We start from the raw sequence: 27,962 nt of genomic DNA, 5'->3' as shown, positions 1-27,962 counted from the left end.
CCAACCCTACAATTCTATGATTCTACGAATAATATTCAATTATATTCCAGAAACGTGGGAGATTTCAAGGGGTAAAAAATAATAATCGATGTACCGTGTTATGTTAGAAGCAAAAAAACTTGTTTTGATGAATTGGAAGAGCGGCAAAAAGATTCATTTGAGCACATGGATTGATAATACGGACAGATTAGCTACATACGAACAAATTGCATGTCGACGCAAAATAAGAATGGATAAATATGAAGAAATCTGGAACGAATATTTAAGCGATAAGGTGGATAGTTGTGGGAAGTAGGGAGAGGAGAGAGAGGTGGGAGAATATTGTTTAAAAAGGTGTCGTCATAGATATATCAGGGTATTCAGATCTGAATTGTCAAATTGTGTTATTATTGTTATTATGGTTTTTGTTGTACAGTCATACCTCATGTTATGTTTGCTTCAGGTTGCGCATTTTCAGGTTGCATCCTGCGGTGACCCGGAAGTACCGGAAAGGATTACATCTGGGTTTTGCCACTCGTGCATCCGCAGATGCGCAAAAGGATGTCATGTGCAGAAGCGGCGAATTGCGACCCGCGCACGTGCAGATGCGGGTTGCGTTCTTTTCAGGTTGTGAATGGGCCTCCGGAACAGATCCCGTTCACAACCAGAGGTACCACTGTATGTGTCTTTTGCGGTTCTTGTTTGTATCAAAAAAATGATTAAATAAATTTATAATAATAGCCAGATGGATCAGGCCAATGGCCCATCTAGTCCAGCATCCTGTTCTCACAGTGGCCAAGCTATGGGGAACCGGCAAGCAGGACCCGACCACAAGAGCCCTCTCCCGGCAAAGCAGCTGGTTTTCAGAAGCATACCTGCCTCCGAACCTCAAGGCAGAGCCTAGCCATCATGGCTAGTAGGAAGTGTTCTTGCTAAATAGGAACAATTAGAGCACGCACAGGTTGCAGCTGGGGAAGATGGGGGCGAACAGAGAATTGTTTTATAGTGGTTTTATTTTTTATTAAATTTGTGTGGTTACAACATAAAAACACAAAATGCATAATAAAAACAAAACCAACACATTTAAACGGGAATTGGATGTCAATCGGCCAAAGGCCTGGCTGAAGAGGAACATTTTTGCCTGGCGCCTAAAAATACGTAATGAAGGCACCAGGCAAACCTCCCTGGGGAGAGCATTCCATCAGTGTGGAGCCACTGCAGAAAAGGTGTGTTCTTGTGTTGCTACCCTCTGGACCTCTTGTGGAGGGGGAGCACAACAAGGGCCTCAGAAGATGATCTCAGGGTCCAAGTCGGTTCATATGGAGAGAGGCAGACCTTGAGGTGTTGTGGTCCTGAGAAGCCTCCATTTGCTTCAGTAGCTCATTTCTGCACTGCAAGAGAACTCTCACTATTAATAATTCCCTCCCACATACTTCTTCCCATGCTCTCCCCATCCCAACTTCTTCTGACTAAGCACCCTTGTTTTGCGCCCTTCCTGCTTGCGAGGTTCCATTCTTACAAAGATTGCAGGCTGAGCTTTCTTTCAAGCAGCGTTTGTGTAGGCCGCAACCCATTTTATCACAAAGATTTCCTGCCAATACTTGCAACCTCTACAGGCACCCACATCCATACATATATATATATATATATATATATATATATATATATACACACACACACAAACACACACACACACTTTTGCATTATTTATCTTCTTTTCTTTTTCGCTGGTGTCTGTAACACCTCTCAATTTAATGTCATCGGAACATTTAATTAATGTGCTGTTTGTTCCCTCTCCTGGATAATTAATTGGAGGCGTGCGATAAAGCCGGGCCCTGACGGAGAGAACTTGCGTTCCCAGCTGATGCCTCCCTCCATCTCAATATATTATTGTTGCTTTCTGGTTTACGGCCCTTCTGCCGGTTTTCGGTCCGTATGACAAGGGCTTTCAGCCAAACCAATTTGGATTCATTTGTCAAGCGAAGATATCGGGAGACAGACACGCACCCTTAACCACTTTGCAAGGAAATCAGGGGGTGATTATGAGGCATTTTACCACACTCTATTAATCTATTAATTCTGCCCCCTTCCTACCTCCAAGCGGTCTGTTTATCTGGCATTACCGCCATCCCCATAAATCAAAAATGCCACGTGTGGGTTGGAGGCGAGGGACAGCTATTTACAAGAGGCAGTGTAAAGATTTAAGGAGAGCTGAATCAGACCAAGGACCCATGTGGTTCAGCACCTTGTAGCGTGATGGGTGGTGGTTCCCCTAGCTCTCATTCTGAAGGGGTGCTTTTTTAAAAAGAAAAGAAAGGAGGAGGAGGAGGAGGAGGAGGAGGAGGAGGAGGAGGAGGAGGAGGAGAAAAGGAGGAGGAGGAGAGGAAGAGGAAGAAGAAGAAGAGGAGGAGGAGTTGTACTCCTTTGGAGGGTATCCAACCAGCCACCTGCTGTTAAACCACTTTAAGAGCTTCTATTCCAAATTGGTATAGTCATGCTTTACAGAGGGCAGTTCTTTATTTCAAGAGCTATCGGAGAAGTCCGTTTGCCCTCCTCAGGCAGGCGGCTTTGTGGGTGGGCACTGCGTCTCCCCTGTGAACTGGACTATTGCTGGCCAGATCGTCCTCCTGTCACCAAATTGGCCAATGATGGCAGGAATTTAGGGGTGTGCCTCTGGGCGTGGTGCCAACCGACCAGTAGCGGCGCTTGGCACCACACCCAGGGCAAATACCCAGCTGGCAGGGCCTTTGAGTCTCTCTCTCTCTCGCGCTGTGCCCAAGTTCTGGACTTGGGACGACATCGGATCGACACCTCAATACCTACTACAAGCACTGTGTCAGGAAGATTTTGGGCATCACGTGGCAGGGCAGAGTCTCAAACAAAGATGTGCTCTCCCAAGCCCACATTGCCAGCATGTTCACATTCCTGTCTCAGCAATGTCTACACTGGCTTGGTCATGCCCAAGATGGCAGGATCCCCAAGCTGATTTCTGGCACCAGGCCAACTCTGCGTCACAAAGATGTCTGCAAACGTGACGTGGAGGCTGGAAGCATCACCCCCGCCATGTGGGAATCCCTTGCAGACAATTGCAGTGCCTGGAGACAGACAGTCAGGTCATGTATTGGCAGTGGTGACCAGAGGAGGAATGCCCACTGGCAGAAACTCAGTGAAAAGTGCACCTGCACTGGTGTACCTGCAACAGCACAACTGGATGCCTTCATCTGCCCCAGCTCCCATATTGGTCTCTACAGCCACCGCAGGCACTGTAAGTCTCCAAAAGGTTGACTTCAACCCTAAAGGCACACTCTTCCATTTTCTCCTGAACTAGATGGGTGCCAAACAAGCAATAATTTTAGAATTTGTATCTTATACATATACATCTGTATCAATAGAAGACATAACTCATGTACTCCTTGAGTGCCCTTTCTATGATGATCTCAGAAACAATTACATCCACCCATTACTAAGATTACAGAAGGGAAGGTCGTCTCTTGCAAATACCTTTTTCTTTCTTTCTGTCAATGTTGAGAGATATACATCCTATCTAAATTTCTTGTTAGGGCTTTACAGATTCGGGTAACAAAATTTGAAAGGGGAAAGGGAAATTATTTATCCACTGGGGTTGGGGAGTAGAATTTATTATTAGTAGCAGTATTCCTGTTGTTGTTGTTGTTGTTGTTATGATGTGTATAATGGCTGCTTGCTAAACACAATAAACCAAACTGACTGACTATACATATACTGTACATCACTGCATGTACAGATCATGCCCAGTCTTTCCCATTTTGGCACTGCATATCTTTCTTTTCTTCTTTTTGACATGGGTAAATGGCCACCCTGCTCATGTCGTGATTTGTGCTGCGGCAAAGCAAGGTGGAACTCAGGCTGCTTGTAGGAGGGTTTCAGGTGAATGCAGGCAATCAGGGAATGCAAAGCTCCTATGTTGTTTCTGCAGGAAAAATAGTGAGCCTCAGCAGCACCAAGCCCATGGCTGCCTCCTAACTGTGAGCTCTGCACAGCAAACATGCTGCTATGCCCAAGAAGGAGCCCAGCCCCTTACATGATGGAGCAGGGAAGACTTGACTTGTACTGGGTTGTCTGCGGAGTCTCCCGAGTCAGCTGCTGCGTGAGTTAGTCCCTGAGGTCAACATCAGGTTGTACGCACTTTCTTCCTCTCTGTTTGGAGCTTTTGCAAAAGCACCACCTCCATCAGAGCACCTTCTGCTGACTCAAGGAAAGCCATTGCCACATGAGTGGTGGGGCGCTGGCACTGTGAGGATAGGACTTGCCTTCTGCTGAGTCAGGAGTTCATCTAGCCAGTATAGTGCCATGGAGAAGGGACTCGCAACCATAGATGCTCTCTCTTTCCCACTTTAGACCGGGGACAAGCAAAGGAAAAGAGATGCTTGCCTGTTTTACAAATGAATACTTAAGCGTGTCTCAGAAGAAGATAAGATGAGCCCGCTGACCAATGGCCCATCTTGTCTAGCCATCCTGCTCTCACAATGGCCAACCAGAGGCCTATGGGAAACCCAGTCCACCCGTGCCAAAGACAGTCGCCATGCAAATAGGCACACCTGAGCAATTGCATATTTGCTGAGCTCATCTGCCCCTCCAGGATTAATGCGCGGATCAGAACTTAGAGATCCATCTGCTTCTTCTCTCCCCACAAGTCCTGTGCATTTCTTGGCTCAAAAGAAAATGCACTGGGAAAAGAAATTGCTGGACAAACAATTTGGATTGGAATACAAAAGAGGGAGGTATGAGGAAGTCCAGAAAATAAGTAAACTAAAAAAACGGAAATGGTTTTTAATTGTTATGCTTTTTGTTTTTTTACTGTTGAATTGTGTTTTTTTTCTTTTTTGTGTGTGTTTTTGTAATCATTTTCTTTTCTTTTCTTTTTTGAGATATGTATTGTGTATGTTTTTCTTTTCCTTTCTTCGTTGTTTAAAACTTAAATAAAAATTATTTTTAAAAAAAAGAAAAAAAGAAAATGCACTGGAATTCAATCCACTGTTGAAATGTATCACATCTCTCCTAAAAAGGGATCCATGATGGACTCAGTGAGATCAGCCTGTCTCAGGGCTTAGGGATGTTCAAGTCTGTCCTGGATTAAGGTTAGGACGTATGCAGTGTTTTAGTGCGTTCATAGCGTTTTGTCATGGACTGGCTGGATGCTGAGGGGTGGTGGGAGACACCAGCTGGGGAACCTTCAAGGGAACTCCCAAGGGAAGAAGGCTCAGAGCCAGGGGACTGACAGTGGGGAGATGATGAGTGGTCAGAGGGAGAAACGGGAAAAGAGGAGGAGGTGTCAGAAACTGAAGGGGCAACAGGGTTTAGTGAGCAGGGAGACTCTGTGGCAGAGAGCAGTCCAGAAGCAGAGGCAGAAGCGGAGGCTAGAGAGGAGTCAGGCTGCTGAAGATGCAGCAATGAAGCAAGCTGCTGAAGAATCCAGGGAGTCTCCTTCTCCTGCTGTGACCAGACCTCCCTTCTCCCGGGTCTCCTAGAACACACAGGGAAATGAAAAGTGCAGAAGAGGGATTGGTTGTGTATTGCTTGGGGAAAAATGGGATGGGACTTAGGCAGCTGTGGGAAGGCAGGGACCACCAGTCCTCGCAACTACCCGATTGGGGGGAAGACCTACCTGGAAGAGTTGCTGGGCTTGCTAGGCTTGCACTATTTTGATTTCTTTGAATAAAGAGTGGACTTCACTGACCCTGGTGGGTTTTTTTCTTGCTGACTTTCACCTGTCTCTGGCTCCTGTCATTTTTCACATAGAGTATCTCGACAACCAAATAAGCTAGGCCAGTTTCATTATGTTTCCCATATTGCACCAGGGCTGGGACTGAGGCTGAGGGACACAGTGCCTTCCCTATGGCTATCTGGTGAGCCCAAAGCAGAAGGGAGGCTGGATTTTTGGGTTTCCTGTTCCAGAGCTGAGTCTCCTAGCAGCCGCATGACACAAACTGTAGTTAAAATGTGATCGGCTTGCTGTGAAGTGTGCGCAGTGGGGTTGTGCAGTGCGCAGTCCCCACACTGTGGTATGCAGATTAGGCTCACCATGCTTTGGAAACTCATTTAATAAACTTATAAATGTAGTAAATTATAAATAGGCATGAAAGATGCTTGAGGGAGGAAGATGAATCCGCGTGGCTCTCCGAGGGGAGGAAGAGGCAGGCGGGGAGGTGTAAACCGGTTAAACTAGAAAATGTGAGCTCAGGAAAGGCTTCTGAATGAAAAGAAGAAAGGAGTAAGTCGTAGCCTCAGGCCCAGGGTGAAGAGGGACTAATAAAGACACACAAAACGGTGAAATGTATAATTGGTGTTTTAGAAAGGGCAACTGGAATACTCTGTGTAGTGCTGGAGCATCTTCCTTAGGAAGAAAGCTTTAAAGTGTTGCTAAGCTGTGACCCTGGACTATAGCTCCTATCATTCCTGACTGTTGGCCATGCTGGCTGGGGCTGGTGGGAGTTGGAGTCATCGTCATCATCACCATCACTTTTAATTTGTATACCGTCTTTCTATTTTACAATACTCAAGGCGGTTTACAAACTGAACAACCATTCATGTATTGTGGGAAAGTGTTCATAAAAATGCATATATTAGTGAAAATTACAGGGGGGAAAGCATCAGATTTGGTAAAATTGCTTGCCAAAATGCATATGTTAGTCAAAGCTGTATACACACACACACACACACACACACACACACACACACAGTGTTTGGGAGGAGAAATTTGCAGTGTAACGCTGACGAATTTTCATGACGTTTTTTTGTAGCCACAAATTGTTGCAGAAATGTGGAGAACTGATTTGAGTCCAGAAAAAGAAGAAACAGAGAGGGCATAAAACTGACAAGTTTGCCATATCTCCATCTCATGCTTCCTTTCTGATGCTGCTGTTTGCAAAATATACCTGAAGGAGCGTCTCCACCCCCATTGTTCAGCCCGGACACTGAGATCCAGCACCGAGGGCCTTCTGGCGGTTCCCTCATTGAGAGAAGTGAAGTTACAGGGAACTAGACAGAGGGCCTTCTCGGTAGTGGCACCTGCCCTGTGGAACACCCTCCCTTCAGATGTGAGGGAAATAAGCAGCTATCTTATCTTTAAAAGACATCTGAAGGCAGCCCTGTTTAGGGAAGTTTTTAATATTTAGTGCTGTATTGTTTTTAACACTTGATTGGGAGCCGCCCAGAGTGGCTGGGGAAACTCAGCCAGATGGGCGGGGTATAAATAATAAATTATTATTATTATTATTATTATTATTATTATTATTATTATTATAAAATAAGTGAAGTGAAAGGGGAGCGTACTCTGGGTGGTAGAACCTTGTCAATGACCAACAATGGGGACATTTCCCCATGCCCTTAGACTGTCTCAGATAAGTGATCCGAGTTTGTCTTTCTCTGGAAATATCTCAGACCATTCCCAAGTTAACCTGGGGAGAGGTTGCCTGGGGTCTAATCCTTACCCAAGCAAAGCCCAACCACCCCCTGTGCTGCAGTTGCCAGTTGCATGACTGTCCCCTTTCTGATCCTCCCTGTTGGTTTCTGCATCTTATTTAATCATGCCTGTCCCTTGGGCATTTCTGGCTTTCATTGTATTTCAGTATAGTACTGTTGCTCTGCTAGCGAGGAGCCTTGTGTCTTCGTTAAGCACAGTTCTGATGATGAGGCAGTTAATTACAAAGCTAATTTACCCATGTAACGCATTAGGGGTTCAGAAACTTCCTTAGAAGTAGGGAAGGAGACCATTAATTACTCAGCTAAATTAACTTCAGCCTCCCTGTGGCGTTTGCATGCCTGACGAAGCGATCATTTATCGGTCTAGATGCAGAAAATGCACACCATCCCTGCATGCGTCTTTTCTGAATGTCCGTATATTGCTCAGACATGCTTATTGGCACGTGTTTCTGCCTTGCGAGGCAGAACCCAGGCTGCCTCTTTGTGTACTACACCTTCTCTCCAGCCAAAGGGAATCAGCTCAGGAAAGTTATTAAATCCATATGTGGTTTTGCAGATTTCCAGCGCTCATCAGCAGGGTTGCCACCTCTCTCTCAAGACCAATATTTCCTTAATTCCACCACTTCGGTAGGCCAGATCAATGAAATGTGTGCAAGTTTTAAATCGCCTGTTGCTCATGGACAATCAACACGGCAGCCCCCACAACTCCCAAGCACAGAGCAGCGGCAGAAAGCACAAAAAATGGGATAGCAAGAATTTGTATTTCCCTCTCTTTTGATACCATAACTTGGGGTCAGTCTATAAAAATGGATCAGAAATAGCTTCAGGACAGACAAAAAGAGCCACTTCTTCACACAATACAATAGTTGGGTCCCATCTGCACTTCACATCTAAAGGAGTATCGAAGCACTTTAAACAGTCATAGCATCCCCCAAAGAATCCTGGGTAGTTTGTTAAGGGTGCCAAGTGTTGTTAAAAGGTAAAGGGACCCCTGACTGTTAGGTCCAGTCGTGGCCGACTCTGGGGTTGCGGTGCTCATCTTGCTTTATTGTCCGAGGGAGCCGGCGTACAGCTTCCGGGTCATGTGGCCAGCATGACTAAGCCGCTTCTGGTGAACCAGAGCAGCACACGGAAATGCCATTTACCTTTCCGCCGGAGCGGTACCTATTTATCTACTTGCACTTTGACATGTTTTCGAACTGCTAGGTTGGCAGGACTGAGCAACGGGGGCTCGCCCTGTTGTGGGGATTCGAACCACCGACCTTCTAGGCTCTGTGATTTAACCCACAGCGCCACCCGCGTCCCATGCCAAGTGTTGTTAAGAGACCCCTATTCCCCTCACAGAGCTACAGTTCCCAGAATTCCCTGGGAAGAGGGGCTTGCTTCCCAGACCACCCTGGGCAGTGTAGCTCTGTGAGGGGAATGTAGGAGGTCTCCTAACCAAACCACAGTTCCCAAGATTCTTTGTAAGAAGCCGTGGCTGTTTAAAAGGACATGACAATGCTTTAAATGTATAGTACAGATGACACCTTTTCGTGATGGAATTTGTTTCTTCGGGATGCACGAATGGCCGGTAGCCTACATGGCTTTGGGGGAGATTGTAACAATTTCATGGGAGAGGACAGGTATCTCAAACCTCTGACTACTGGCCACGATGGCTTTGTGGAACTTCCATATACAGAGGCAGGCTATCTTTGATTACTATTCCCTGTGAGGCAACAGCAGCAAAGGCTTTTGCCTTTTACCTTACTTTTGGTTCTTCCTGGGCAGGGCCGTCTTAAGCATATCCTGCGCCGTGGTGCAAAGATCCCTCCGGTGCACCCCAGCACCCATTTCCCAGAGTTGTTGACCTTTTCCCAAGCCTCTGCAGGGATCGCTCTCCTCCCGCAGAGGCTTGGGAAGGAAGCTGCATGTCCGCCAGCCTTATGGTTGATGGGGCACAGCTGGCGGGCGTGCAGGGAAAGGGAAGGTCGCTGGCAAAGCCGCGCAGCTCCCCCACTCACTGGAGCGCCCCTGAGAGGCCGGCGCCCTGGCGCAACGCACCACTAAGCCCAATGGGAAAGACGGCTCTGTCCTGGGAATATTTGGTAGGCCACATTTGAAGGTTGGCCTATATGGAGCTTCATTCTGGGGCAATGGGTCCCTTGGCACATAGCCAGAAAAGAGGAAATGAATTGCCATAAAAGGGTGGGGTGGGGGTGGGGGGAAGACACACATGTGCATAGAATTTGCCTGTGCTAGTTTATATCTACAGGTGCTTATTTGGAAATAATTGCTAAAATTTAAACTGAAGTGCATCTGGGGGGAGAGTGTGACCAGGTGACTGGTGCTTCCTGCTCTGTTTGCTACTAGGTGCTAAATAGTGATGGGCATTTTCAAGCCCCCCCGTCTGCTATCCCTTCTTTGGGTCCTTTACCTTTAAACAAGAGTTGATCAGGTAGCAGCCCTTCATATACAGAGGCCTCCTTCAAATAGAGGATTGTCCTCTGCACAGTAGGACACATGGCCACTCTACCAGCAGGGCTCTTGTGCTCTTAGGTTCTCAAAAGTGTTCTTGTTTTCCCTTTCTCCCCTGTTAAAAAAATATAATAAAATGTTACAGGTCCTGTGAGTTTCCCAGAAAATCACACCCACCCTCCGCTTCAAGAAACATTTACAAAGAGTATAGACATAATAAACCATTAATTCTTTTTAAAGGGAGCATAAAGGATCATTCAAAGCAAGCTGTTTCACTGGGCTTGAATCAACCCTAAGGTTTAAAACAGCTAGCTCGTTTTCTAACACTCAAGAGGACGGTTTGCAAGGAAAGTGGGTTATATTATTGTTTTTCCAAAAAAAGAAAAAAAAAAAACAGATCTTTACATGGATAATTAATAAGGGTTTTGTAGAGAAAGGCATTCTTTACCCAAGTCACCTTGTTTGATTTGAGGCCAGGCTGTTGGCATTGCAAATGTTGCTGAGGAAAAGATGGATGGTGCTTCAATGAGTTTCGGTCCCTCTTGCTTGTCCCTTTCTGGGGAGACACAATTTATAACTTGCAAGGCCGTCGTTTGACTGCTTGTGAGCTAAAGGAGGAGGAACCTGACGCAAATAATTCTTGCAGGCTTTCCAGGGTGACAGCCGATCGTGTGGCAAAACTGTCCTTTGGTGGCAACAATGCAGGTGAGGTGTCAAATTAAAAAAAAAACATGTTTCCCACCTGTTGAATATTAGACGCTCTCCTTAGCATGTTTGTTTTCTCTGCGTAGGCTTTTCCTGGGGTTGTGTGAGGGAGCGCTCAGTTCTGCAATTTCTTCTTTGTTGTCTATGTGTCAGGAGCGGGTGCCAGGAATAAATCACATGGCATAATAATAATAATAATAATAATAATAATAATAATTTATTTATTATTATTATTATTAATAATAATAATAATAATAATAATAATAATAAATAAATAAATAATAAACCCAGCCACTCTGGGTGGCTTCCAACAGAACACTAAAATACAATAACCTATTAAACATTAAAAGCTTCCCTAAACAGGGCTGCCTTCAGATGTCTTCTAAAAGTTTGGTAGTTGTTTTTCTCTTTGACATCTGGTGGGAGGGCGTTCTACAGGGCGGGTGCCACTACCGAGAAGGCCCTCTGCCTGGTTCCCTGTAACTTGGAGTTAATTCTTTATTGGGAGAAACAAGGAGTGCCCGGCCTAATGAGCACAACAACTCTTCTCGGTAGGTCTTGCTCCTGTGAAGAAGTTGTCCCCACCTTCCCACAGCTGCCTAAGTCTCCATGTCTCCTGGGTCCTTCTCAAGCAACATGAGACTATACCAGTGTGCCTGTCTCTGCTTCACCCTCTTCATGCCTCTTCTGGTCCTGGGAGACCAGGAAAGAGGGGAGCTGGTTGCAGCAGGAGTCAGAGACAGCATGACTCATCTCTGCCTCTTGGCCTCCTTCCTCTCTTGCTTGCATGCTTTTATCCATAATTCTGTTCTGTTTTCACATTGATCCGCATTTTTTTAAAAAAAGACATTTCTCTCAAAACACATCCTTCCTCCACACTGTCTGTATCTAAATGCATATCTGTATCTGAATGCAGGGAAGTTTGCCTGGCACCTTCATTATACACCTTTAGGCGCCAGGCAAAAATGTTCCTTTTTAACCAGGTCTTTGGTTGACTTGATCAACATTCCATATCCTTTTAAAACGTGGCTCTTTTTTGGGGGGGGGGGTAATTATTGGGTTATTGCTTTTATTTTTATTTTATATACTGTGATCCTTTTATGTGAACCGCCCTGAGACCTCCGGGTATAGGGGGGTATATAAATTCAACAAATAATAATAATTTTGATACATTTTAAATTTCTGGTTGTGTGGCAAGCTCTGAAGAAGTGTGAAATTCAGTGTGTAGTTAAATTCCAATGTGAGTCTGAGGGGAGGAGATGGGGTAATTTTGTATCGGGTTTTGTAAAGGACAAAACTCTCAAGTATTACTAAATATTAGTCCAGCGGTAGTCAACATGGTGCCCCCGAAACATTGCTGGAATACAAGGGCCAAGCTGGCTGGGGCTGATAGGAACTGAACAACTTCTGGAGAACACCAGGTTGCTTTGCCCTGAGTGTATCTACAGGGAAAGATGCCCGCAGCCGGCCCTACCATTAGGTAGAGCGAGGCAGCTGCCTCAGGCAGCAGATTTGGGGGTGTCAGGAAAGAGCAGCAAGTATGTATTTATTTATCTGCACATTTATACCCCGCATTCTGAGGAACTTCCTTCACAAAGCAGCTTACACTATCCAATAAAAATCTAATAAATAGAACTGGTGTTCTTGTTTTAAATGTAAGTTATTAATGTTGTGTTTTTACTGCCAGAGAGGGAGAGAGATTTTCTGCCACAGTGCCAAAATAAATGGACTGGCCTTGGGTATTAAATGCATTGATTTTTAGGGGTGTGGGGTGCACTTGCTGCAAGATACAGTGGTACCTCAGGTTACACACACTTCAGGTTACAGACTCCACTAACCCAGAAATAGTGCTTCAGGTTAAGAACTTTGCTTCAGGATGAGAACAGAAATTGTGCTCCGGCGGTGTAGCAGCAGCAGGAGGCCCCATTAACTAAAGTGGTGCTTCAGGTTAAGAACAGTTTCAGGTTAAGAACAGACCTCTGGAACGAATTAAGTACTTAACTCGAGGTACCACTGTATCTTGGGCTGGTCAGCCCCCAAGATGCTAGCGGTCTCTCTCTCCACATTAATTCCACTCTGTGCGAAAACATTGTGGCAGTTTAAGAATGCTAGGTCTCAAAGCGAGGCAACTGTGTGAACAAGTCTATGTGTGTGAGTGTGTGAGAGAGAAAGAGCGCAAAAAGACTAATCTCCCCCAGCTTGCTGAAGAAAGGCTTCCGCAATTCTGTAGTGTCATTTCTTTCCTTTGTTAAAAAAATTCATTTTGTTGCAGAATATCCCGGTTCTTTCAAGGGGGCATCTCAGAAGGAGCCCTTTTCCTGGTATAATTTGGCTGTCCTCTGCGACTCTTTCCACAGCGAAAGGGAGAAAGCGAGCTTTCATTTCTCTCTCCCCCCCCCCAGCTCCCTGCTCCCCTTCAGACACACATGTCTACCTGATCCCAACTAAATGCCAAGGTGACAGTCGGGGTATTTTCCTTTCGGCACGGCCTGGCAAATTCCTCCCCTTTGCTGCTGCGTTTAAGCGGGGCTCCATCCTGTCTCCTTAACAAGGGGCTCACACTGCTTCTCTTATTGTCTATTAACTCGAGAGGTGAGCACACCAGCCTTTGAAATCAGAAACATTTACTATGAAGAAGGGAGGGGGGGGGGAGAGAAGACCCTGAAATCCCATTTTCTCGCTGCTGCTTGACGGGAAATGGTCTGTCAGTGCCAGGGAGGGCTCTCTCTCTCGGAGCAGTGGCTGAATTCATTACGGAGGCAATGCTTGCAGTCAGCACTTCTGGAAAAAAATGCCTTCGTAAAACAGAAAGGGTCAAGCTCTGAGCTCACTGGGCCCTTTGCCTCCTCCTTCTCTCTCCTCCCCGCTCTGCCGCCACACTCCCTTTCTCCAGGATCTGCTTTCCGTATTCGGAGCTTGGTGGCAGTCGTCGTTGTCCCCTCACAACCCCCTGCCTGTTTCTCAGAAGTCAGCTGCTGGGAAACCTAAAGACCCCGCCGCTGCTGTCGCCGCCCTGAAGACCACACACAAGCCCTTCTCTCACCTCTCCCCGCCTTTCGACTCCAAAACATGCCACTTTCGTTCTGGGGATTTGAGTTTCCATTAGTGTCTCTTTGGTGGCCCCTTCTTCTTTACACTGGCATTACCACGGCTGCTTAACTTCCCCGCCTTTCATTTGCTCCGAGGATATTCCCGGGATATTAGCAAGAGTCTGTTATTACCCAAAGGGCACGAACAGTTATGAGACTGTCGGCCTTGTTGTTTGTCTCCCTCCCTCCACCCCCCACCTCTCCACTGAAGAAGGGGCCTTCCTTTAAATTAGATTTTTCCACACAACTTTTTCCATTACACCATCGTCCCCGGTTTCCGGAGTTCTCTCAGATGTTAGTTGCCGATCCTGCTGTTGGGCAGAGTGAGGTGACTGCCTCATGCTCCTCCTTTGGGTTGTCATGAAACTATGGCAATATTCATTCGTGTATCTGCACCACCAAGGAAGTGGAAGGTGTGTTCATGGGATTTTCTTCCTTGTGTGTCAAAAAAACTTCAGTGGTCTTGGGTGCAAGGCACCTTAACCTGTGGGGATGCCATTTGATGCTCCATCTGAGGCAACAAACAAAATGTCTTGGGCCTGCCCTGAGAATGAAAGTGGAAGACACCCTGTTGGTCAGAGTTGTCCTCACCATTTTGCTCTACCATTTCTTTTTACTTGTGACCACCATTTTCTTCCCAGTGACCAAGGGGTGATGATGTGATGGCCTGGGACTCAGGCTCAGACTCGGAACCAGAGGAAACTCAGTCTGCACCGAATCCTTTGCCTCAGGCATCACCTGAACCAAGGCTGGGGCCTGATCCTGAAGAGTCCCAGTCTGCACAGGTTCCCCTGCAACAAGCACCAGCTGGGCCGAGTCAGGGGCCTGAGCCTGCCCTGGCTCTAGATTACCTCGTTGCCTTCAGCTGGGCCATCACTTGCAGCTGCTCCACTACCGGTTGGGTCAGGGGAGGCTGAGGCGGCCCCTGGGTCTAGTAACCCACCGATGTCTCCTGAGCTGCAGAGACTAAGGTCTGAAAGAAGGAGAGACCTGAGTACTCGCAGGAGGAGAGCTCGCCTTTGGGCAAAACAGGAAGGTGAGTTGCCGGGGGATCAGGACCGGCCGCTACCCCGATAAAGATAAAAGGCTGTCGGACCCTGCCCGAGGTTGTGGGAGCAACATTGCTGTATGTTAAATCCTGCCTGAGATTCTGTATCTGTCCTTGTCTGGTTTCCTGCCTCGTGTCCTGCCTTGGCCCTGTCGGACTGACTCCTAGAGGAACCTCCGGATTCTGGACCAGTCCTGGACCACATTTCATGGGTTACCCCTGGACCTAGCACAGATGAGAGGTTTGAGAGGTGGATGCACAGTGGCTGTTGCTGCCGCCCCCTTTTGCAAAATGCCACCCCTGCCCCCTTATGGAAGAAGAAGAAGCTGTTCTAGTCCTGCTGCAGTTAATGGTGAGCTCCAGAAAGCATAGGAAGATTTTTCCTCTCCTCCGATAAATTCAGTGAAATGCTCCCCCCAAATACCTCTATCCAAAAATAGGATGGATAATTTCTAGACACCATTTCCACGCAGCTTCTAATTTCAGGCACCTTCCCTGGGTTGTGTCTGATTTTCGCTGGTACGGATCGTTCAGAATATTCCCGTTAACAACCACAACTGAATCTGTTCCCCCAACTCTCTATAATCCATTTGCTCCTTGGTTCTCTCCAGGCCCAAAGGTGGATTAGGCTGGATTAACTGCACAAAGTGGGACTGAAATGAAGTTGATGGAGGAAAGAAATGAATTTGTTCACACACACACACACACACACAAAATGATATGCAAAGCCTCCTGCTTTGATTTTTCTGCTCAACATTTCCAGGTTGGAAGATTTCACCCTTCCTCAAACCAGTGGCTAGAGAGCCCCACTTCTTTGTGGACATGTCTCATGGCTTTGAGCTGAGGATGGTCTGAGAAATCTGATGGCTGCGAATTTCAGGGTGAGCAGAAGTGACCTGCACCTCTCAGGCTCACATGCAAATCAGAACTTGGTGTTCACCCTGCTTTAGCACTTCTCTAATGTTCTGATTCAAACCTAGACAGCATCTTAAAAAGCAGAGACATCACCTTGCCAACAAAGGCCCATATAGTTAAAGCTATGGTTTTCCCAATAGTGACGTATGGAAGTGAGAGCTGGACCATAAAGAAGGCTGATCGCCGAAGAATTGATGCTTTTGAATTATGGTGCTGGAGGAGACTCTTGAGAGTCCCATGGACTGCAAGAAGATCAAACCTATCCATTCTGAAGGAAATCAGCTCTGAGTGCTCACTGGAAGGACAGATCGTGAAGCTGAGGCTCCAATACTTTGGCCACCTCATAAGAAGAGAAGACTCCCTGGAAAAAACCCTGATGTTGGGAAAGATGGAGGGCACAAGGAGAAGGGGACGACAGAGGATGAGATGGTTGGACAGTGTTCTCAAAGCTACCAGCATGAGTTTGACCAAACTGCGGGAGGCAGTGGAAGACAGAAGTGCCTGGCGTGCTGTGGTCCATGGGGTCACGAAGAGTGTGACACGACTAAACAACAACAGAAATGTTCCAATCAGTCCTTGGCTTAAACTATAGGCTGTTTCTACACAGACCCTTACTCCTCTCTATCCTCCAAGCAACAGTCCAACTTCAAGAACCAGAACCACAGTTCCATACCCAGCAAGTGCCCCAGAAAATGGGAGACTTTCCATTTTTTAATCGCAAGAGAAGGGCAGTCATTTTGGTTGCTGTGATCTCGCATGATTTCAAGGCCTGATGCCTTCCCCCACCCCCAAATCACTTATTCTGAGGTTGCAGTCTCACATAGTGCTGTGTATGAAAAGGTGCTGAGGGGTGGAGAGGAGAACCATGGTGCAAAATCACGTGGTAACCAAAATGGCCACTATGTTTGCACAATAAAAAAATGGGAAGATGGCGTCTGGGGAGATGGTGAACCAGAGTTTGTCTTCAAGGTGTTGGAGGGTATGGAGGTCAATAACACATCCAAACTAGGCAAAAACATTCCAGGAGGGTGCTAAGGAAAGCAGCTGAGGGTTGAGGCCTGAGAAAAGAGGGGGTGTCTGGGAAGGGGTGTTTGACTGAGGACAGACCCAGGGGCCACATTTGAGTCCTGGACCTGAGGTTCTCCACCCCTATTTTAAAATGTTCCAGAACCCATATAATCAATACCTTAATTAGGCCAACCTCAATGTGTATTTTGAGAGAAAATATGTTTAGGAATCTAAACAGCAGCAGCAACAACAACGATAACAGATCGATGCATAAACAGGGCAGAGTGGACCTATGGCTAATCAGTGGTTTTCAAACTTTTTTCTCTGGGCCACACTTGCAGAATAAAAATTTGCTCACGCTACAGCCAATGTTTTATTGATAAGAAATACTTTGGGAAACCAATAGAAATAACTCCAAGCAGTGCTTGATTTATAACATAGAAGATGACTACTTCATAATAATTATGCAGAAACTATTAAAAAATACAGCTACATAAGAACATGAATCATTCCCAAAATATAATATTGATTGTCCTTGAATCTTCATGCCACACTTGCCATTCTCTCCTGTACCACAGGCTTAACCCAGACAAAAGTGACAAAAATCAGGGGGAAAAGTCAGATCCACTCATCCCTGTCTTAGACAAGCAAATTTGCCAGCCGCCATTTATACAAATCAGTTGGCATAGGATAAAAGGCAAAGCTGCCAAAGGTTCTTGGGCATCTCAGGTGAACAATCCCAGGTAGCAGGATTGGGGGAAGGAGGAAGAGCATTTGCTTTGATACTGGAGGTCCCAGGTTCAGTCCCCATCATCTCCAGGTAGGACCAGTCAATGCAAATAGCACTGAGCTAGATGGAGCTATGGTCCAACTTGGCACAAGGCAACTTCCTCTTTTCCTAGCTGTGATGGCCTGGGAGTCTGATTCAGAGGCTGAACCGGAGGAATCCCAGCCTGCACAGGAGTCCCCGCCTCCAGGGCCAGCTGAGCCGGGGCAGGGCCTTGAATCTGAAGCGCCTGCACCTGTGCCGGATCCTCAGGAGCAGACACCAGATGAATCCACTCTGGCTCCGGAGGTGATTGAGGGCCAATTGCCTGCAGGTGCGCCTCTCCCAGCCCTGTCAGGGGAAGGTGAGCCTCCCCCTGGGTCCAGTAACCCTCCAGCCTCTCCTGAGCTGCAGAGGCTCAGGGCAGAGAGGCGGAGGGAACTGGGTTCTCTCAGGAGGAGTGCTCGCCTTAAGGACAGGAGAGGCTGGTCACCTGTGGGCCAGGACCAGGAGAAGATAAAGGCCAGTCAGCCTGGTCCCAAGTTGCGGGAGCAACGTTGTTGGAAACCTGTTTCTGCCAGCACCCAGACCTGTTCTTCCGGAGTTCCTGACCACGCCCGGCTTCCTGCTTTGGACCCCGCTTCACCCTTGGTGGACAGACTCCAGACCCTCGACCCAGGACCAGACTCTGATCACGCCTCTCAGTAACCCCCCCCCCCCCCCCGGGTCCAGCACACCAGCAGAGCTGGGAAACTCTGCAAAAGCAGAGCTGGGTGGAAAAAACCTGAGACCTGGCGAGCAGCTGTCAGCCAAAACAGTTGGTACTCTGAGAAACCAGTGCTTATCTGATGTTGTGCAAAGAAGCTGGATATGTTTAAAGACGGACAATCTTGGATATTGGCATTTTAAGTGGGGGAGCATTAGTTTAGAAGTATTGGATTCCATGATTTGCTAATAATTAGAATGATTGTCTTAAAATTCATCAGTAAGAGTTGATATTTACAGGGCTTCTCTCCCCCCCCCCATTTTCCTTTTTAACGAAGAACAACAAAAAAAGATTCAAGTGTTTCACCGTATACTTTGTTTTATAGACATTTCATCATGTCCTTGGTATGTTCTCATTATGGAGATTTTTCACAAGTGCACCAAGCAGAACCGAGAAAATACACCACAGCTGCAAGCTACCTTTTTCGTGCACAATAGCCTCAATGTCAGAGTCATAAGATTTCCTGATCCACTGAAGCGGAGCACCTTTCAGTGGGTGGGGATGAGGGGAGCTCGGTCTGCGAGGTTTGGTGCAATGTTCAGAGCATGTAAACCATGTGATGTTACATCCAGGGACATTGGCTTAGTGTGGCCGGAGGGGAGAAGGTATCATCTCCCCGGGTTCCCCTGACCCACATTTGGATGAACTCCCTGCTGTACATTAACACACATCCCTCCTTGCTGGCTCCACACCCTGAGTGGCTGCTCTCATGAACAATTCCAAGGGGCCAGGTATCAGTCATGCATGCCAAAGACCCAAATCCATTTGCTAATGAACCAAGAGTGGCCTGCATGGGCGATAATATTACTACAGTGATCATGACACAGAATCCTAAATAATGTGTGGGAGGAGCCGAAATGTGCCTTGAAAACTTAAGGAACTTCGGAGGACAAACCTCCTTACCCATAGCCTCTGAAACTTGAGATGCTTTGTTTCAAAGTACCACCCTATTTGGGGTGGTTGTGTTTCCCCCCCCTCCAAATAATCTTTATTAGTTTTTCAATTAGATACCCCACATACACATATTGTATTACATTTTACATTCTTCAGAGCTGACTTCCCTCCTTCCTTCTTCTGGTTTTTTATATCACATATAATTTTATCGCATTATTTTCTTCCATTTTATATTTTGTTATTCATTTTCCATATTTGTCCATGGTGCATCCATAAACAAATAAGTCCTCATGTTTATACAATTCTTGTTGTCTGTCTGTATTCATTTACCACTACTGTTAGTTATATTAGTTTCCTTATACTTTTTGGTTCTTATTATTTTCATTATCCATCACTTTTCTTAATCTTTCCCGTTATGAGGTTTGTTTCCAATTCTACTGGTTTCACTGTTTCATCTTATCTTTCCTATATACAACATGAATTTTTCCCATTCTTTTTGAAATGTTTCCTTGCCATGTTGTTGAATTTTCCCTGTTAGTTTGGCTATTTCTGCATATTCCATTACCTTCTGTCACCATTCTTCTACTGTTGGTAATTGCTGCTGTTTCCAAACCTGGGGTGGTTGTGCTTTTTTAATTGTAAGTTCTTAAATGGTTTGTAATGTATTTTGAATTTCTGACCTAGGACGATAGGGTGAAGGGGGGTAATTGTTGCTGTTGTTGTTTTACACCCTGCTTTCGCCCCCTGATAGGAACTCAAGGCAGCTTAAAGATAAAAATAAGAACAGCTTTTAAAAAAGGGAAAAATAAATTTAAAGAACTATTTTGTAATGACATTTAATGTCACTGTAGCAGGCGCATGGGGTTCCACCCAACATTGTGGAGTGCCTGGCATGTGTGTGTGATGTCTTTGCACTACATCAGATATGTGATGGTTTCTCAGAGTGCCAAATGTTTTGGCTGCCAGCTGCTCTCAGGGTCTCAGGGTTGGGCTTCTCAACTGTGCTAGGAGGAACACAGGAAAATGTATTGTTCCAAGTTGGACCATTGGTGTGTTTGCCTCAAAATGCAAGCTAAACTAAATTTCTCCTTGGAAGTAAATGGACTTATTCCTTAATTTTGGGGGAATTACCATTGTTTGGGACACGGGTGGCGCTGTGGGTTAAACCACAGAGCCTAGGACTTGCCGATCAGAAGATTGGCGGTTCTAATCCCCACGACGGGGTGAGCTCCCGTTGCTCAGTCCCTGCTCCTGCCAACCTAGCAGTTCGAAAGCACGTTAAAGTCCAAGTAGATAAATAGGTACCACTCTGGCGGGAAGGTAAACGGCATTTCCGTGCACTGCTCTGGTTTGCCAGAAGCAGCTTAGTCATGCTGGCCACATGACCCGGAAGCTGTACGCCGGCTCCCTTGGCCAATAAAGCGAGATGAGCGCTGCAACCCCAGAGTCGTTCGCGACTGGACCTAACGGCCAGGGGTCCCTTTACCTTTACCATTGTTTTATTTCTGAGGCAATGTGATGCAAAACAAAAGAGCCCTCTTACATCACCACCTAGAATGTCCTGTTGGTTTGTAATATATCCAGATATGGGTTATTAAGACTGTGTACACACTATACTTTCAAAGCACCACCAAACAATTTCTCCCTCTCCAAGAATTCTGGGCATTGTAGTCTGTTATGGGCTGCTGCTTGTAACTCTGTGAGGATTAAACTACAGCACCCAGAATTCTTTGAGTGACAGGATGTGCTTTGAATGTTTGCAGAGGTGTTGCGTGTACATAGTTTATATGCTGCTGAGAACTTTGCTATGTGCCCTCCTTAACCTCAGCTGTTATTGGAGCTTTTCTCCAATTGACAATCTTGAAATGACATCCTTGGTGGTGGGAACATCAATTTGCAAGCACAGGCCAGGTAAGCAATCAATATATGGAGCAGGGGTTTGTGATGTGAGACAAGGCAAGAGAGGAGGAGGGAATATGAAGGCAGGTTCAGCTAGGTTTTGTCCTAGGAGAAGTAAGACCTCCATTGGAGGCAGCAGGTAAACCCAGGACTGGATTGGGTCTCCCATTATATACAGAGTTAGAAATGTGTGAATTCCCTTCAGATATTCTGCAAAGAGCCCATGAGCATAGATAACTGTGGTCTTTACTTAAGAACAGAATTCTTCCTTGCAGGGCTGAACTATATACAGTGGTACCTCGGGTTACAGACTCTGCTAACCCAGAAATAGTACCTCAGGTTAAGAACTTTGCTTCAGGATGAGAACAGAAATCGTGCGGCGGCGGCACGGCAGCAGCAGGAGGCCCCATTAGCTAAAGTGGTACCTCAGGTTAAGAACAGTTTCAGGTTAAGAACGGACCTCCAGAACGAATTAAGTTCTTAACCAGAGGTACCTCTGCAAAGCTGTTCTGTGAGATCTGCTGTCTTGCACCTGGACCCCCAGCTGAGCTGCCCAGGGTGGTGGTGGCGGACCCAGGTGCTGTGGCTGGGCGAGGCGGTAGGCAGTCACTCAGTTGCTTCAGGATCCACTCTGGGATGGGCGATTGATCTGCAAAGCAGCTGGGAGATCAACACACATACGTCTCTTTGTTGTAAAATGGTGCCAGACACTTCCATCTCCTCCTCCTTATTTATATGCAGAGCTCCCTGGGCAGACATTTGTATTCCCAATGCCCAGCTTCCGCAGTGTGTTACAAATGTGACACCTACCCGTGACACCTTACTTCTCAGCTATGAGCTATGACAGCGCCGGCATGCATGCAAACAAAACTGCAAGAATGGGCATGCTGATCTCCCGCAACACAGATTGCAGCCTCCCTTTCTAGCAGTCGGCCTAGAAGGTGAATAGGCAACAAATTGCTGCCAGTGTGAAGCTCCTTGATGCTTTGTTACAGTTTGCTGTCTCTTGGCTGGAGTTATTTTACATTGGTGTAAGATACAGTGCTGACTGAGTTCTCGGAGGAAGAGCAAGATGCACCTAATTAGATCGGGGTGTGAGGGAGGTGGGCACGAAGGAGAAGACCTTTTTGGTGTTGGCCCCGAGGCAATGGAATGCCTTGCCTAAGGATGTTTACTGCCACCACTCCTTACCCAAGAACACAAGAGAAAGGGAAGAGCCTGTTGGATCAGCCCAAAGGTCTGTCTAGTTCAGCATCCTGTTCTTACATTGGCCAACCAGACGCCTGGGGGAAGCTTGCAAGCAGAAACTGAGCGCAATAGGACTCTCCTCACTTGAGATTTCCAGCAACTGGTATAAATAGGCATGCAGCCTCTGACAGTGAAGGTAGGGCATAGCATAGCCACCATGGCCCATCTTGTCCAGCATCCTGTTCTTGCAGTGGCCTTTCAGCAGGCAGCTAATAATTATTTATTGTCACTGTTTTTGGACTTTGAGACAAAAAGCAGAATAAAAAGTTTAAATAAACTAATGAACAAATTAATAGATAGGAAATACAGGGGTGGTCAGTGGGCCTCATGGCCCCAGCAGTGCTGTGGTTTCCCAGGAGTGGCATTGCAGTAGGTGTTGGAGAAAACCAAACACATTACTTTCTCTTGAGATCATTATTAATATATGTGTTACTTATCAATCTAGCCAGCACTTGTTTGTAGCTCTCTAAGTTAACGTCACCCCTATAAGCTGAGTTAATTTGTTTGTTGTTCTTGTTAAGACAAAATGTCTGCTATTTCTCTCTTTTCATCTCTACTTATCCTGTAAATAGTGCCTGCATGAATAAAGCCTTTGAAGCCCGGAAACTGTAAGTAATTATTTTAACCTAATTCTCCTAAGCTGCAAGGTCTACTAATGGTAAGGAGGGTGGCAATACTAACCTCCTTGCCACTTTCCCCATCCCAGTAAGTGAAGGCATCACTGGTGCCAGGAGACCAGGTGTACACCACTGCTCCCCCCAGCCAGTTACTCCAGGATAGATAAGGCACTTAACTGGGAGTTTTACGTTTCTTGTTTATTAGATTTATATACCTCCCTTCCTCAAAAGATATCAGGGTTTGCATCGTACTTTGACAATCATACTATCAAAGCTTGCCTCCAAGCTGCCAACTGGAGCTGGTTTTAGGGAGCCTGTGGTGGAACTCATTTATTACAACAGATTCACTGGCTCCAGGTTTAAAGCCTCAAATAGCAGTGCACTTAGAGGTAATTTTACGCGGGGTGTGTGTCTTTATCTCCCTCTTTAGGTTACAAAGTGCATGACTTCCCTTGCTTCAGACTGTGGCAAGCCAGCACTGTTGCTCATTTTGCTGGGCAGGGCCCTGGACCGCCCAGGCTGCACCCCTGGAAACATTCTGGGACCAGGCGACTTTCCCATAGGAAGCTGCCCACCCTATGGGGTTTTCTCCATGTTCCACCAGCATCCACTTTACATTTTGCTTGGACATGGTAGGTGACCTTCAAACCTCTGCCAGACAGAGCGGCCATATATCCTATGTCCCAGTTCTTAATTGGAAAGTTAGCCTCCAGTCGAAGGACTGGAAAGTTAGCCTCCAGTCGAAGGACTTTAACCGAGTTAAAGACAAAAGCGGGGTTGGTGTTCTATTAAGTTCTGATCAGAGTAGACCTATTTAAATGAATAGACTTGACTAAGTTAGATCCATTGATTTCAGTTGTTCTGCTCTGAGTATGAAATATTTACTTAATAAATCAAATAAATACCACCAGAAGAATCCTAAGAAGGGAGAGCAGGTGGGGCTTTGAAGCTGCCTGAGCAAGCAGTCAGGTCACCTGGGCACTGTCTTCCCATTAGGTAGTCATACCTTGGGTTACACATGCTTCAGGTTGCGCGTTTTCGGGTTGCACACCGCACCGAACCCGGAAGTACCAGAATGGGTTACTTCCAGGTTTCGGTGCTTGCGCAGGCACAAAAACGCTAAATTGCACTTTGCACATGTGCAGAAGCGTCGAATCGCAACCTGTGCATGCACAGACACGATGCTAAAGGTTGTGAACGCTGTGGGTTGCGAATGTGCCTCCCACACGGATCACATTTGCAACCCGAGCACCCACTGTACTATGTTTTGATAGTAATTGTTACAAAATTCCATCTTTTATTATAAAGCAGTGCATGCATTTTTTCTGCACAGCACCCCCCCGTCCTCATTTTTGTGAGGTCTACAATACCCTCCAACATTTCTCCGATGAAAATAGGGATGTCCGGTGCTATTTTTCTATAAAAAGAGGCGCCAGAACGCACCATGAACACCTCCCTTGTTCTCTTAGAATGACAATGGCCAGGGGTTCCAACTTGAATAAAAGATGGGGAGGTAAGCCCCATCCCACATAATCGATCACATAATGTAGTGCGTGCACATCATTTGAATAGCAATGCCCATCCACTTTGGGGGGACCCTGGCGCTCTCAAATATTTAATGGCGGGGGGGGGCGCAAAGAGCCCTAGGAGTCGGATCCTATGGCAGTGTTGCCTACCTGAGAGGTGCCAGAACTGAGTTCCAGTGAGTTCTGGCTGAAAAAAAGCTCTGGAGATGCCCTATTCCATGCTCTCCAACATTTCTCAGATGAAAATAGGGACGTCCTAAGGAAAAGCGGGACATTCCTGGATCAAATCAGAACCTGGGCAGCTTCTGTAAATCCAGGACTGTCCCTGGAAAATAGGGACACTTGGAGGGTCTGTGCCTAAGTGGGCACCCTCTTGTCAGAGGAGGACAGTCTCTCTCCCCAATAACCTTCATCCTTGTGCAAATTCATCCCCACCCCCTCAAACCGGCAGGCATTAGGCCTGCCAAGTTGTTAATCTCCCTGATATGTTAGCTGAAGTGTTTTATCTGCTGCCTCTTCTCTCCCTCTTCTATTGATTGATTATTTTGCAATATGTTGATTGGGTTGCAAGCCTCCTCTGTTAACAGAAAGGCTTATGGAAAATTATTTCGGTCGGGGAACTTTGGAGGCGCTTCCATGCTTCCTGCTCTCCTTCGGAAGGCAAGGTGACTCAGCCAAACTGTGGGGAAGCCTTTAAGAGAGAGAGAGAGGCTGAAAGAGTTAACCGGAGGGGATTTGGAGTTCAGGCCACGAGGCTGAGAGGAGGACCCCTCTTCTCCGGCTGCCACGCTCTCCGCAGACAATGACGAGGCCTCGGACACTGGCGGTTCTGTTTTGCATCACAAGTTTGAAAAGTCCTCGGAGAGTCTCGTGATTTATGTGAGGTCTCTCGTTCAAGAGAAATAAACCATCCGCCAGACCCGAGTGAAATCGACACCACTTCGTTTTCTTGTGGAACCAGGATTTTACCCCTATCTGAGGGTTTCCCCTCCGTTCCAAGGAAAACAAACCAGGTCCTTTCTCACAGACGCTTTCTCCTCCATTTCTACAGCGGGGCTGCTGGGAAGGGGTTCTCACCGTTTCCCCCCCTCTGGAATCATGTGGCGGATTCCTTGCCGTTTCATTGGCCCAGTGCTAGAGAGAGAGAGGTCTTCGGTTTACAAATAACAAGCCTTTTTTCCTGCCTGTTGTGAAGCCAGAACAGCTGCAAGGAAAGCCAATAGCAATTCATTAGTTTTAGGGGATGATGCCCACCCCCGCCCCATTTCCTTTAATGAGATTTTGTTTTTTTTTTGTTCCCTCTTTTTTCATATTTAAAGAAATGCAACCATTCCCAGTGAAGCCCGCATTCCCTGCTCCCTCTGGTAACTTGATAAAGGGGAAAGAAGTTTAAACAAAACAGTCATGATGAAATGAGAGCCGGTGTGCAGAAAGAGAGCTCAACTAGGAACTGGCAGACCCGGGTTCGAATTCTGCCTCTACTGTGGACTTGCTGTGTTGACCAATGATCCTTGGAGTCTCAGTTTTACCATCTATGAAATGGGAATGGTAAGGATGGATTAGACTTTAAAAGAGGAGAGGACTACTAGCCATGATGGCTACCTACAGTCTGCTTCCACACTTGGAGGCAGAATTGCTTCTGAACGCCAGTTGTTGGAAACCACAGGAGAGGAGAGAGCTCTTGTGCTTGGATCCTGCTTGCTGTCATCTTGTTGGCGCCTGTGAGAACAGGATTCTGGACAAGTTGTGCCATTAGCTTGATCCAGTAAGCTCTCCTTGCATTCTTATGGTGTCTGTTGTCTTCTGCCTCACATGAAGAAAACCAAGAAGACCTAACTCCGTCTCTCAGGCTTAACAGCCAAACAAAAACCATACCATGAGGTGGACAGAGAAAGCCTTTTGTACGAAGAAGGAAGCGGCAGTGTTAAAAGTCATGCTTTTAACAGAGACCTTTGAATGGGAAGGAGGAAGGAAGGAGGGGCAAAGATGAAATGAGAACCAGCAAAGGGACTGTAGCCTGGAGTTTGAGGTGGAGCAAGAGACTAGAGGCCTTGGCAGAAGGAAGGAAGCCAAGTGAAGCCAAAGGCCAGACAAAGTGAAGTGAAACAGAACCAAGGATATCCTGACACCAGAAGAAACCAGATCCGGAAAGTGGACAAGCCGGCTTTAACAAGCGAGACCCTTAGGAGAGGAGGGTGCCAGAGCGACGGAGAAAGAGAGGAGGAAGGAAAGAGAGCTGTGCTTATTCCATTTCGTCTGGCGCATACTTCTTAATTGCTGGGGGCTCCACTCATTTTCTGTCTGGGAAGAAAAGCCTTTGCTGGACCGGGGTCTTTTGAAGAAGGGAGCCCTGGAAATGGAAACGATTAGCCAGCCAATCGCATTTGGTGCCATGTGATTACATCATCACATAATAGCAGCGCGGCACACGCTCTGAGAGCATACCTTCTTCAGCTGGTGGGCCTACGGTGAGAGATGGGTCACACCAACCTGCCATGACCTTTTAGAGAGAGAGAGAGATGGAGAAAGTGAAGGAGGGGGAGAAGATGGAGAGATGAATCAAAAGAGAAAAGGGGAATGGTGAAGTAGAGACCAAGAAAGAAAGAAAGAAAGAAAGAAAGAAAGACCTCTAGGACTGCAGCAAGTCTTTTCTGAGTTTTGATATCTGCCTTGAAATTAGCATATTTGGTATGGCTGAAAATTCAGCCCCCATGAAACAAATCCCTGACCATTCATGTTACTTACATGCTGATTACAGCCCCTTTCTGGCTGCTTTTGGGGGGCTTTCCCCTCACCCGCCTTGGTAGTTGGTGGGGAACAGCAGTTTACAAACACTGGCCAGGATTTGCACTTTTTGAAATATGGCAACTCTAAGTTGGCCAAACTGTGTTTTTGTCCAGTTGGCTGTAATTTGCTTATGGGCATCCATAGCCCATAAACAAAATGGCCGTGGGTGACTCCAGCAGCAAATTTCATTGTGGTAGGAAAGCTAACCCAATGTGACAGTATACTTGCCAGTACTTCCTATGCTGCCCAGGGAAGGTCTCGTTAAATGTCCCCTTTAAAAATCCACAATGTTTGGGAGACTGTTCCCTCTCCCGGCTCAGCTCCTTTTGAATCGGCTTAGCTTCCCGTACATTGAAAAACCCCAACACTTAAACACGCTAACATTTCAAATTTTGCATCCACCCTCCCTTCCCTTCTGCACAGAGAAGAGGTGCAAAGGGCTTATCTCTATGGGTGAGCATGGCTGCCATAGGTAACTTTATCCCCATTGATTGGAGATAAGTGGCTGATTGGAAAAGTGGGAAATGCCCAAACCATTTTAAGGCTCTGTCACTTTTTCTATTCATTTTCACGTGGTGGCCATTTTGGATTATGCCAAACTCCATGGGAGCCATTTTATGTTAAGCTGGACACCCCATGGCAACCATTTTGTGACATTTTGCACCCACAGAACTTTCTCAAAATTCTAAATGTACCCACCGGGCCAAAAAGCTGGGAGACCTCTGAAGAGCAATGAAAGCAAAGAAGAAGAAAGAAAAAACTCCAGTAACACCACAGAAAAACACAAATATGTTCCT

General features: G+C 46.5%; 1 long non-coding RNA gene across 1 annotated transcript in view; it reads right to left on the bottom strand.

The window, feature by feature from the left end:
* Positions 1-1,074: 1,074 nt before the first annotated feature.
* LOC308478579 overlaps positions 1,075-27,962 on the bottom strand; it is a 43,451-nt gene continuing 16,563 nt past the window's right edge. Inside the window, exons 2-3 of the long non-coding RNA XR_013987174.1 lie at positions 9,857-10,012; positions 1,075-1,370 (exon numbers count right to left, since the gene is read on the bottom strand). This is a non-coding gene — a long non-coding RNA (uncharacterized lncRNA). The remainder of the gene's footprint in view (positions 1,371-9,856; positions 10,013-27,962) is intronic.

This window comes from Podarcis pityusensis, assembly GCF_964106645.2.
Source record: "Podarcis pityusensis genome assembly, chromosome: 5".
Lineage (NCBI taxonomy): Eukaryota > Metazoa > Chordata > Lepidosauria > Squamata > Lacertidae > Podarcis > Podarcis pityusensis.
This window is presented reverse-complemented; position numbering and strand designations above follow the sequence as displayed.